We start from the raw sequence: 12924 nt of genomic DNA on the forward strand, positions 1-12924 counted from the left end.
TCGGGCAAATAAAAGCCAAAACGTGAACGCCACAACTATAAATGTAGGAGTCTCCCTCCTACATTTACAACAAAAGCTTTGAAAAATATTAGGAGTGCAAATTTTTATAGTTTGAAGTGTCCTTGGTGAATGGGCTTTTTTCATTCTTAAAATATACTGGTGCAGCACATGCTACACAAAGTAGGTTCGATTGAGTTCATGAAATATCAATGAAATGGTCTGAGCGTATTCCCCAATTCATTCGAGAGAAAGTTGCAAGTGTAAGTGTGTTTCCATATCTTTTATTTCTAGCTTATTGGCATGAGGCAGAAGTGAATGTGAATGGTCGAATGTTACTCTAAAATGTTTCACTTATTTTTTGTATTTAATTTATATTAAAAAATCAGTTTTTTCACAAGAAAAAAATCAGATTTTAAAACGTTAGTATATTTACTTAAATTAAATCAAATTATTTTTTTCGAAATCACTGTAGCAGTAAAAAAGCGCTTCTGAACCACTACAGTAATATCCCGAGTCATCGCCCATCTCCGAGCCATCTCCCACCCCATTGTTTGGGCCAATATCGATTTCCGAAAAAACACCGAGTCATCGCCCGCCCCTTCAAATACCCCAGCGCGGACTCTGCGATCCGCGAACACTCATCCTACCCGAATGACGCGGTCGCGGACCTTACAGTTGGAGGACGTCCGTGACAAAGTAAAACGAAGGAGGGTAAGACACTTCTTTTTGTTTACGCAATTCCTCCGTGAGCGACCCCAAAGTGGTCGTGTATCCGTGCGAAAAGAAAACGATGGAGATAACAAAATAAGAATTTGTTAACGTAACCGCGGAGTGTTAGCTCAAAGTCTGTCTCCGCCGAAGTAAGGTCACCGCGAACCCGCTCCCTCTTCCCGCCCGTCGCGACCGCGGTTGTGCAATATTTTAGGCAAAGCCAAAGCGTAAACAAAGCTTTGCTGGAACGTCCTACACAGACGTTCGCAGAGCGTCCCAACCGTGCATTGATAGCCCGCCGTGCACGGACGCACGTATGTACGCACCAAACAAGTTGCGCAAGAGCTTGCAATTGACAAGGCGCCCGACTTGGCCCGAGTTCAAAGTATTTGCCAACGCGACCGCCGGCTTTCCCGCTTTCCCAGCATTGCTCTTGGTCGCTTCTTTGGTCCGCTCGCTCGCTCGCTCGCTCGTTGCGCCTGGTCGGTTTTTCTGTCTTCTTGTAGACTTTTCTTTCTTTTTTTTTTACTAACTAGGAGAACATAATGGTGACATTCTTTCACGGAACTAACGTTCGCGCTATATGCAGATCGGCGGTGTTTCTAGCGCGTATGCAAGCAACGGACTTCGCTATAGTAAAATATTCTTTCGTGAGCATTTTTTTTATAAAACAATGAAACTAAATCGAGTTTTGAGTTTGATGTATCTCTTGTGCATCAGCGCTAGATACGCAGAGAAAAATAGGCGGTTTTTTCCGCTTTTTGTCAGGTGTTTGTGCTTACCCACCGAGACATGGCCCACCCCACTTTTTTAACAAATTTCAGGCAATAGGGTGGTGGGCGATGACTCGGGATATTACGGTAGATATATTTTGAACTTGAGAAATTGATTGATCAGTCCACCGAATTACTAAAATCAACGCGGAAGAGCGAATTATTGTCAATTTTAAGTACAGTTTAAATATTGTTTTGTTAAGAACTCTTAATCCGAGGTGAACAAAAACAACTTGATAGGTTTTCTTAATTTTAATATTTGCAGAACCAAATTATATTCATATTAAACATTCATACGAAAATGTTTCTCATGAGTTAGTCGTAAAAATAGCTTTTGTATGCTTTCAATATTTTCACTCGCCGACATGGGGATGAAGTTCCATGCCACTGATGCAGATTCAAGTCTGGAGCGTGCATTAGTGCAATATAGCCATTAAAAGCAATGATGAGCGCAAAACGATCGAGTTAGGTGAGAAATTATACCCAGTGTCCGTAGTGAGTTATTAACAATGTAGTTCTTATGGGAACAAAAAAAAAAACAAGTTGTTACCCACCAGAACCCTGGGATATCGTGCTAATGAGGTTCGACATACAGTTCCCTTTTCTAGAGTGCATGCGAAAGTCAAAGTGCTACATTTACTTGAGGAGGACATAACTTGGGTTTTGCGAGGGTTTATATTAGGTTGTTTGATTCACAGCAATATTGTACTGCACAAACATTGTCCTGGAACAAAGGGCTGTCGGTGATAGATTTCACCTTCCGAAATCGCGTAATATCATTTGGAAACAAAAGTATTTCAGAGCGTCTAACGACGGCATTGGGTAATTTATAAAAAACAAAGGTAAACAATAAAAGCTAAAGATTGAGCCCTGAGAAACTCCCATAATTCATAAGAGGACGTGAGAATCAGCCAGAGGTTCTAACATGGTTCTGACCTAAAAAAATTAACTCACAAACCAGGCTATGTACCCAGGACTAAAACCGTAATTCTCAAGTTTTAGCAATCAAAATTTATGATAGATCATTGCAAAGGTTTTTGGATATATCTAATTAAACTGTATCTACCTGACCCCGACTGTGAACAGTTGGCATGAAATAATTAAAGCATGCGCAGAATTTGGTCCCAACAGATCTTCCTGCGAGGAAACCATGCCTCACTGTTAAGATTACTATACAAGTGAACGCACTTAACCTTCTTAAGACATTTTGAGAATTCATTTAAGAGAGATTGAGGACGATGATTACTAACATCAAAAGAATTAGCAAATTTAAAGATCGGAACAGCAAATGAATATTTTAATTTTTTCAGGAAATAGAACATACCGCAGCGACAAGTTAAGAAAGTGTCAAGGTGAAGGTGAGCTGGTGAATGTTCGGGTACAAAAGGTCTTTATGGAATCAGAAAGGGTATCGGTGCGAGTTGGCGCAGTGAATGGATGGATGGCTATAACAGCTGTGGACGGAATAAAATTTGTTAGCTGAGCTTGAGGCGTTCATCCTGTCTCCTTTTTTCTGTGTCTTACACTTTTTCTTTCACGTTTCCTTCCCAGTCTAAGGATGTTAACATTTTGAAGTTAAACAAGTTGACAAGAATGAAAGCAAACATTTCGGTGCAGCCCTTTACAATAAAATTAGATCGCAAGGTTGTTAGTATATGCCTGAATATATTTTATCCGCAAATGTGTCGTTTGGTACAGTCGATATTAATGTGTTCCATAAGGTTGGGCTGAGTGGTGATCCATGGGGGCTTCCAAGTTGTGTTTTTAGATAAATATCAGTTGACTTTAAGTTGTAAGTAAGAATACTTTATTGTAGAATGTATTTAGAAGTGAGTAGACATTGCTTCGTAGATTTTAATTTGTAAGTTCAGATAATATGAAAGGAATTCATGTAGACCTAAATAAATTTGCTATATCTAGTGATACATTCCATAGATTTAAAGATTTTAATTTTGCGTGCTGAAGTTGTTGCTTCAGATTTTAAATGGCTTTTGCTGCTGAAATACCGCGGGGAAGCCGTATAGATGTGCATGCACTGGACTGTTTATAGCGGAGGAAAGATATGTATTGCTTTGTTGTCTAGTATTGTTAAAGATTTTCCCAAATATAGAACTAATATGTGTAAGTTGGTGTCAGGACGATTTGTTCCTTGGTTTGGGGATTAAGGTGATTTCTGCCTTAGTATAATTTTACAAGATAGGAGTGGTAGAGACATCTATTAAAGGTGTTAAATACGGAAGCCTATGCTGTGAAGTTTACGTAAAAGTAACGAGTGACTAACGGTGTCGAACGCTTTAGATACGTCCAAGAATAGTGTTGACGTGACAACGTTGTTATCAAAACCAGAGTAAAGATAATCAGAAAAATGTTCCAGAAGGGGCTGTGTGCCCCTCCCATGCACGAATCCAAACTGAGTAGGTGACAATATATTAAATTTATCTAAAAAAAAGACGTCATTACCTGAAACACATGCTTTTCGAGTATCTGCACGATTATCGGTAGAATAGAAATCGGTCGATAATTCTCGATGTTATTTTTGGCACCAGCCTTGTATAGAGGACACACTATTGATGTTTTAAAGTCGTCGGGAATCGATTGAGCCTCAATAAAGCCGTTTAACGTAAAAAAGGACCGCTTTGAGACTGACATAATTTCTGCGAAGATCGGAGAGACGAATGTTGCCAATTCCAGGCGACTTGCTTAGCTTAAAGCTAAACAAGATCGAGTGCAGATCCGTCTCTTGGAGTGGGAAAAGCAACGCAGAGGACCTGACAGTGTTACCAATAGGAGTTGGTGGATCTCTCGCCTTTCCAGAAAAAGTAGCAAAGAAAGCGTTGAAATTTTCTACAACATGACATAAATTACCGCCAAAATCTTGCTTCATCGTATCGTCGATAGAGTGGCGCGTGTTAGTTCCACGGAACTCATTAATCAGGGACCAAGTTTTTCGTGCATCTGAACAAAATTCTGCGAATTGTTTTCTGGAAGTAGTTTCGTTTCGCAGATCTAATCATTGCGTTGACTTTGTTGCGAAGGAATTTAAAGTCCGACTTCAATTGCACGTTGTTAGGTAAACGACGGCATCTAGCCCATAAAACATTTTTATCGCTAATTGCTGTCAAAATATTTGCATTTAGCCATAAACGGTCAGGGTTACGTTTCTTTATGCACACCTCTTTCCGACAGGTATTATAGAATTTATCAAAAAAAAGAACAAAGTTTTTATATATGTCACCGTGGTGGACGGACTCCAGAAATCCGATCCAGTCATATGACGAGACTAGCTTATCAAAGGCACGATTGTCTACGCTTGTTATTTTAATACGGCCCGGTAGTTGGCGCGATGCCAAGTTACCAAATGAACAATGAAAGGCCACAAAGTAGCGGTCAGCGAGTTTTTCTGTAATAATGGCCGATTTAACGATCGACGCAGATGTTCTGATGTTGATATGGTCAATGCAGGAGCAAACTAGTCTGTGTAATAGAAACTCTTCACGAGTTGGAGCATTAATAGTGCACTCTATCCCATGCGTTGACAAGATGGTTAAGTATTTGCGCACCGCAGATTTGGTCGTGCTTAAAATGTCAATATTAAAATATCCTACAAGGCATAACTGGTCATGCATGGTGAGACTACTTATGTAAGATTCAAGTTCTTCCAGAAAAGATCCAACGTTATGGAAGTGAGAGATGTTCAGCTTTTCCGCGAGAGACTCAATTAAGGATAATAGGTCTTCTTTCGGCGAGACAGGAAGTCCGTGCACTTCGAGGTTGGAGAGACGACTGTGCTGCTCGTTGTCGTTGAGCGCGCCCCGGATCTCCTGGATTTCGGCTGCTTGTATCTGCACAGTTGACTTTAGTTGCGACAGTTCGTCCTGGAGACCTTTGCCAGTTTGCTCGTTGGCTGTTGCCAGCTTGAGAAGACGATCATAGTCAGCGGAGAAGAAGTTCATGGACTGTTGAATTTCGTTGACTGTCTCTCTCAGGCTCTCAACCAGTGGCTTTACCAATAAGAGTTCGTTGAGTTGCACCGACAGAGACAGGAGGGAATCTACACTTCCTTTCAGGGTGAGCAGCCCATCCAGCTTCTCAGTCATGGCAGCCAGCTGAGCAGATAGATTCTCCACACCCTGCGAGGTTTCGATCCCATCAGGTGGTCCCGCTTGACTCTCTTTCCCACGGCACGTCTGGCATCTCCACTTGTCACGCTTAGACTGACCCATAGTGGTGAACGTCTTGTCGGCGATACCGGAACAAGTCTGGCCCAAATGGTAAGCACCTTTGCAGTCTGCGCACGACATGTGCCTTCCATCGGTCTCCACTGACTTGGTCACGCCACACACTCGATGGTTGGAGTCATAGTTGAATCGACGCGCAGAAAGGTGGCGAAATACGTGTACTGCCGTTAGGCTCGAGAAAAACGCAGCGAAGTAATGACCCAAGCCAACGAGGCAGGTAGCTAGTCAGGATGGCTGCCGGTCTCTGCACACTGACGGCACGACGGGTGTTAAGAGCAGAATAAGGGAAGCTGGATACCCAATACAGTAAACCTACCGGCGAATCTAAAAAGCCGAGTCAGACCGCAGCTGGGAAGGGTGGGAGAAGGCATGAGAGGCCACGATACCTGGTCATAGATGGTCGCGCAGGCATTTCCTGGAGCGTCAGAGTGGCTAGGCCTCACGGTGACAGAAAGCCGCAGCCAGCTCTTTTGAAGATATCCCGTCGAAGATGATCATGGCAAGGTCAGCACAACTCCAGGCATCAAGTCTTCGTCCGCAGGAGTATGCCAGATCACGTTTTTCTTGCTTTCGAGGGAAATCCTCGGTTGCTGAGAACGATCACCGGGTCATGCAAACATCATCTTCTTCTTCCTATGTACCAGGATGCAAGATCTATCAGTATGCAGATGACACTGTAATCATGTCCCAACATATTAATTACGTAGACTCGATTCGCGAGTTACAGCACCATGCGACTGTGGTCATGGAGTGGTTTGAGAAAAACCTAATCGCTATCAATGTAAAGAAAACAAAACTAATGTGTTTCTACAATCCACATAAAACAATCAATCTCACCATTCCCTTTATTTTACACTCATCTGCTTCTAATCAGTGCACCTGTGTCCCCTTAGAGTACGCTAGTAGTGTTAAGTACCTTGGTATTTTTTTCGATAGTGGCCTAAAATGGCATGCCCATTTAGCATATATTTGCAAAAAATTATGGAGCGCCAGCTGCATCTTATATAGATCCAAATGTCTCATGCCTCTTTCTGTTCGTAAGGTTATTGCTCATACTCTAGGGTACAGTATCCTTCGGTATGGCATAACAGCTTTTGGTAATTGTTCCGCTTTCTTGAGAGCTAGAATCGACAGCATCCTTAAAGCAATCCTAAAGAGTGTCTCCTATAACATGCAAATACCCGAGGACACCACTCTTTTCGACCTTCTTCATCTGCCCGACTTTCACACCCTTTATGTTCACACAGTTATATTGCGACATTTCTGGAGCTCTGAATTTAAAACTTTAAGCTCATCATCGCGTGCCCTCCGACACGTGTAGCCTTTCCAAATACCTCTTGTGCATACCCGATACGGTGAAAGTACGCGAGCATATTACGTTCCAAAGCTTTTCTCACAGCTGCCGCCCGAGCTTCTAGGCCTTACTTCGCTCCGTAAACTTAAGAAATCACTTAGAAGTATGAGTTTTTGATGATCTCTGTTTTACTTTGTGTAGTGTTTCCAGTGTGGGTTTCACTTGTTTAGCCTCTTCGTCCTGGACAATCGCTCGTTGGACGCCGTGTACTGCAATTTCGTTTTTCGCCTGACTATTTTTTCTTTTCCTTTTACACATCAGGCGCGACACTTTGGTCTTCGTGATTATCGTTATTTTTTACATTAAGTTCTTTTAAACCTTATCTATGTACTTCAATCAGTATTTGGAGGCGTGATTTTGTGTGTTGCATGTACCCAACTGCTGACTTTGACTTTGGGACATTCTAAGGACGTGTGTATGTCAATCTGTCTTATTTCCTTTTGTATACCGGGTAGCAATGTTTAAAGTGTTAATTTTAAGGTAGCATCACGCAAGCCTTGTTTTGGCTTTGATGCGCCCGTCACGCAAACAGTGTTGTGCTCCATACAATAAATGTATTATTATTATTATTACTATTAAAGTTGAAACACTGGTAAACACAAATTACTTACCCTTTATTCTGACTAAATAAGTCCTTTACACAAAAACAGCAAATGGTTTATTAGGTACAATTCAGATGCTTTTTCTTCTTATTCATAATAGTTTCGCAATTTTAATCGAAAAGCCGGATTGATCTCGGAATTTGATTTCGAATTTTGCGGATGCGGTTTGTGTGCGAATATACTAAACTAAGAACGTTCTGGATGCGGTTTGGGTGCGGATACAAAGTCGGTGGATCCGGATCAGATGCCTATGATCAAACGGCTATCCGCGCAGGGCTCTAGCTTTGAGTATCCGCCTAGTTTTAACGGAACACGCATACATACACACTTCTTTAAGAGTTTCTCTTAGGAATGACGTGAGGCTAACTTATCGAATTATTTGCGACCCGAAGATCTATATCAGATATTGGCTACTATCAGAGGCAACATTTTTTTTCTGCGGTCGCCTAAGTGGAACAGTGTTTTTCGCCCAATAATATAGCGGCGCGTCGAGGCGCATAAGGGACGACTAACGCGGGGTAAGGCGGGCAGCGCAGTGTCTTTGTCGCGCAAAACAATCGCCCCACGTGTTTTCCAGGAGTGATCAGGCAGCACGGACGCCAGCGCGATTCCTCCGATTCGCGCCGCAGCTGCCACATCTCTCCGTCACCTCCCCTGGGATCGCGTCTAGCAGTCTGCAGTCGCGCGTCCCGAAACTAAGACTAGCAGCAGGCCTATTTCCCTAAACAGCGGGACGTCTCTTTACCCAGCCACCTGGGGTTCACCATTGCGTAAGAGTGACTGACGGCAGACTAGTCGATGATTAGGCGAGCTCTCAGCAGTTTGGATTCGGGGTTCTGAGGCAACCATATTTTCTAGCTTTTACGGAAAGAAACCTTCAATTTGGGAGTGATCATGAAACACACACACCTACTGGTTTCTTTCCGGCCTACTTTGCCACGAGCCTCAAAATGCGCTGAGGAAGTGGATTGTTTTGTCCCAGTGGACACTGTTGCATTCTTGAAATTGTTGATTGCAATTTTTATGGCTAATATCCGTAGGAGCGCTAGCTCCGGCTTCCTGGAGAGAATTGGATTGAAAATTCGTAGGAGACTGTCTTTGTCACAACAATCCCTAGGCGTAAACAAATGAAGGATAGATCTCAGTGACGGCTTTTGACGCTCCGATTTTGTTTTCGAATTTCTTCTTTTTTTTCTTATCGGGAGGTGCTGCTCTCTCGTTGGTAACCGAATAACAACGGAGTTGAGATTGGGGTGCGATTGACCAAAGTCCCTTAGACAATAGGGAGGCTAAAGCTATACATAAATATAGTTTTCTTCTATATAAGACGACACTCTAGCAAAAAATAAAAAGAAGATGCAGAAGTGGAAGAAGAACAAGATGAAGAAGAATTTACTGTGGTATACAAAGTACCAGTAAGGAGAGGCGAGCGTATTAAAGCCAATAAAAGGCCAGTAGGATGCCACCCGTCAATGTTGAGTCAAATATACGCTATAGGAAGCACAGTATAAAGTAAATGTACAAACAAATAAGTCTACACTTTGTGCTTGAGACAGATAAACAGTACAAATATATAGTACTTATACGAAAATAAAAATCTGAAGCAACATACGAGATAACAAAGACCATGCGTTATTAATTGCACAACGGAAGCAACCCCCACCTTATCCCTTACAAAGAAAAAAAAGAACACATCTTTGGCAGTGTGAAGTTTACATAAACAGAGAGAAAAGCTTCCGTGGATGTCCAAAAGTCATACTTGGGTAGTAAATCAGTTACCGTAATTGAAGGACTGTAGTTCAATTGCTATTCTTGTAATCTTTTAGTTGCAGTCCATTCTATCCGGCTAAAATGACTTGTAAGTGTAGTTTAATTACTTTCTTTCGGCAGTAATTGCAAAATTTTAGGCACAATTGCAATCACCTCGACAAGACTTCGCGGCGCCGATGGAAACTCGCTGTAGGCCTCAGAGCTCGCACAAGCTGCCTAGTGCTCGGAGACACACTTGCACACGTAGACACGCTCTCACACACACGCACAACAAAAAATAGCGTCGCGTTGTTTTTTGCTTAAAGGGTAACTGCAAAGAAAAAAAGTTTTTTTTTTTTTTCAACAGCCTAATTGGGACAAGCATGTCAAAAAACAATTTTTCCGCGAGAAAAAAATTTTTTACAGCAATATTTATTACGTCAGACTGACTTTAGTTTGCGGCTGTTTCGCCCGTTCTAAATCACGCGCCACGAAGTTGGGATTCTGTGACGTTGAATCCCAATCGGCAGCTATATTTCTCATTGGCTAAGAATTTGATTGACAGCTTAGATCTTTGTTGTTAAACCTTTGTTATATGTCACAATTTCTTTTTGAGCGGCATATTTTTACGTTTAAAGTATAAACCATGCGATGAGAGTTATTATTCTTTACAAACGGTTTATAAGACGGGCACTTCCGTTTGGATTCTTACTATAACAAGCAGGAACTCCGCCATTCTTTCATGGCCGCTGAATTCTCCGCTACCGCCTGTCTCGCCTACCTCGACTAATCGTTTCGCCGAAGTGATCATTGTTTCGTGCTGACCCAGGTGCTTGAGTCAGGCTTCTTGAAGTGAAGTAGCGTGTGTTTAGCAGCTGTCGCAGGTGTTAGTGATAGGAAGCGATGCGGGGTTTTGGGCTTCATAGCGCGGTTCTTTCGTTTTCCTCAGCTTGCTTAGCGTGTTTTTTTTTTTTTTTTTGCGCTTGCGCGTACAAATGCAGACTTTTCGGAGATGTCAGATGACTGATCCCGACAGTGAGCCTTCCAGCAGCCATGTCGCCCCGAAAGGAATGCTATTTGGCTGGAGGCAATCGAGCGTTCGCGTAGCGACAAACGTGTCCAGTTACATTCTTGTCATATCGCTCCGGAGGCCGTCGAGATTCGCACCGGTTGCCCCGGGGGCATTGAACGTCCGCGACCAGACACAGCTGTTACGTAAAAAGCCTGGCACAGCCAGGTGATTACCTAATAGCTGTCCGCAGAAGCACTCGGACGTTCGAATTCTGCGTTAACCGGAAAATTTTTTTTCTCGGCTTTCGAACCATCTTATTTAAATTGTTTGAATGAATATGTACTGTTATTGCAAATCTTGGCTTGTGATTGCGGCTTTGTAAATTATCGTATTCGTTTTTGCTGGAGATGCGCAAACGGCGGGCATAGCGAAATCGGTTGCATATTCCGCATACCTTGCAAAAGCACTTCCCCAGTCACCTTGCAAAAAGCGCGAAACACGGACTGCGCTCCGTCCCGACTTCCCAGTATTTTACCTTCTTTAGAGCAGTTTGAACCTGCTAGTAGGTATGTCTACTGAAACTTGAAACTAATTACAGTTCCAGAGAGGCAAGGAGACAAATCTCAGAAAGCTTGCTCGCCCTGCTCAATTTCTGAACTTTTGAGTGATTGTACCGTAATAATTTCACAACGCCTTTTCCCAAAATAATAAAAAAAGAGGAGCACTATGTTCACTACGTAAAAAATGGTCTCAGTTCATGCATCATTGGGCAGGTAGGAAATCTTGCCCTAAGTTATTCACACCGCACGATGAGCGCAACACGTTGCTGTGCAAACGCAGTTCAACGCGAAGCATAAAAACGGCACTTTAGGACAACAATTCGAACTCCATTGTTCAACTAAACCACGTAATTTTGTAGAAAACGCTCTCAGCTTTTTACTCACGGTATGCATCGGGAATCTCACACATTTTGAAACGGAACGAAGGGAGATTTACTTTTAAAAACGCTCGCCGCGTGCTCCTGGACCAGTGTGACTGGATCAACTGACGACGACGCGACTGAACCCGTTTAACCTAACCCCACAACAGCCGATTTGCGCTCCGTGTTGGGTGTCTACTTCCAAGCACTGCACCAGACACACCACGAACTTTCAGTTCTTTGTCGCACCGTCGCCGTGTTGCACCAAACAAAACGAGATCGCCGAAATCAACGCAGCGCTCTCATGAACGTTGGCTTGTGGTTGCACACTCGTGAACCCTGTGACTCCCTTCGCTTTCAAAGCACACACGACGATTACGAATGATACTTTGCGTCTTCCGAAAACGTCACAGGGGCACTTCTCCGGTCATGTCTTTGCTATGTGCTGGCAAACCCCGCAGCATCTCGTGTACTGACAAACCAAACGATACCGGCGCCATGTTTAGCGTGCGTTGTTGCCAGATCTTACCGGAAGTCGAGACGCTGCGTCGTTCAACACAGCAGCAAAGTCAACAAAAAAGAGCAAATCCAAGAGTGAGGGGCGGGGCGTAGTTCTCCGCGGCTGTCGAAAGAGCGGGAGTTTCGAATGTGGAGAAGTTCTGACTCAGACTAAATTACGTCCCGTAACGTAAATATTGCTAAAAAAATATTTTTTTTTGCGAAACATTCGTTTTGTGACATGTTTGTCCCAATTAGGCTGTTTAAAAAAGAAACACTTTTTTTCTTTGCAGTTACCCTTTAATTGCTTACACTGCGGGCTGAGAGACAATCCTTTCTGGAGCCTACCTCAACAGCACCGTGTGGCGACGTCCGAGGTACGATCAGAAAACAATAACTTAAACACGTCAAAATATTGAAATAAACAAAATTGAGCTTCAGCTTTCAGCTGAGGTTTAATATTTTATTTGTCTATGAAGTTTTTTAAGTTTTTTTACGTCCCTTTTCTATACGTGTTGCATATGTGCTTCTTTGAATTATGTTCACGTTTTTTTCATGTGGGTTTTCCTTCGTACATCATTCGCATAAGAATTTTAGAGGCTGACCTCGCAGCTCTGAATATTGTCACCCTTGATTCGGGAGTCACAATTTGGCTCTTATATTTCTGATACATTATAATTTCCACTCAACGTAGATAATTTACAATAACATGGCAAGTTTGGATGTGAATGCTTTTGTATTAGTGCGTGTGGAGTGAAGTTTCACACTAACACTATAACGCTACTCGAAGATGACTAATTGTCTCATTTTTATTTTCCTGGCTAACAATAGTGCGACAACTCAATTTTACTTTAGCGGTCAGGAGTCTTCAAGTTAATAAAATAATATAATGTAATTTAATAGAAATAAAAAAATGTAAAACTTTCTTACCGCAATCTGCCAAGTTCTACAATTATTTTAAGAACATTCACAAAGGGAAAGTACCATACCCGACATCTATAAAGCGATGCGTAAGTCTCCTCAAATATCGGGCAATGAATAAACATATGCGCTGCATTCTGAACTCAT

Source organism: Ixodes scapularis, unplaced genomic scaffold, assembly GCF_016920785.2.
Source record: "Ixodes scapularis isolate PalLabHiFi unplaced genomic scaffold, ASM1692078v2 PGA_scaffold0__279_contigs__length_252992795, whole genome shotgun sequence".
Classification (NCBI taxonomy): domain Eukaryota; kingdom Metazoa; phylum Arthropoda; class Arachnida; order Ixodida; family Ixodidae; genus Ixodes; species Ixodes scapularis.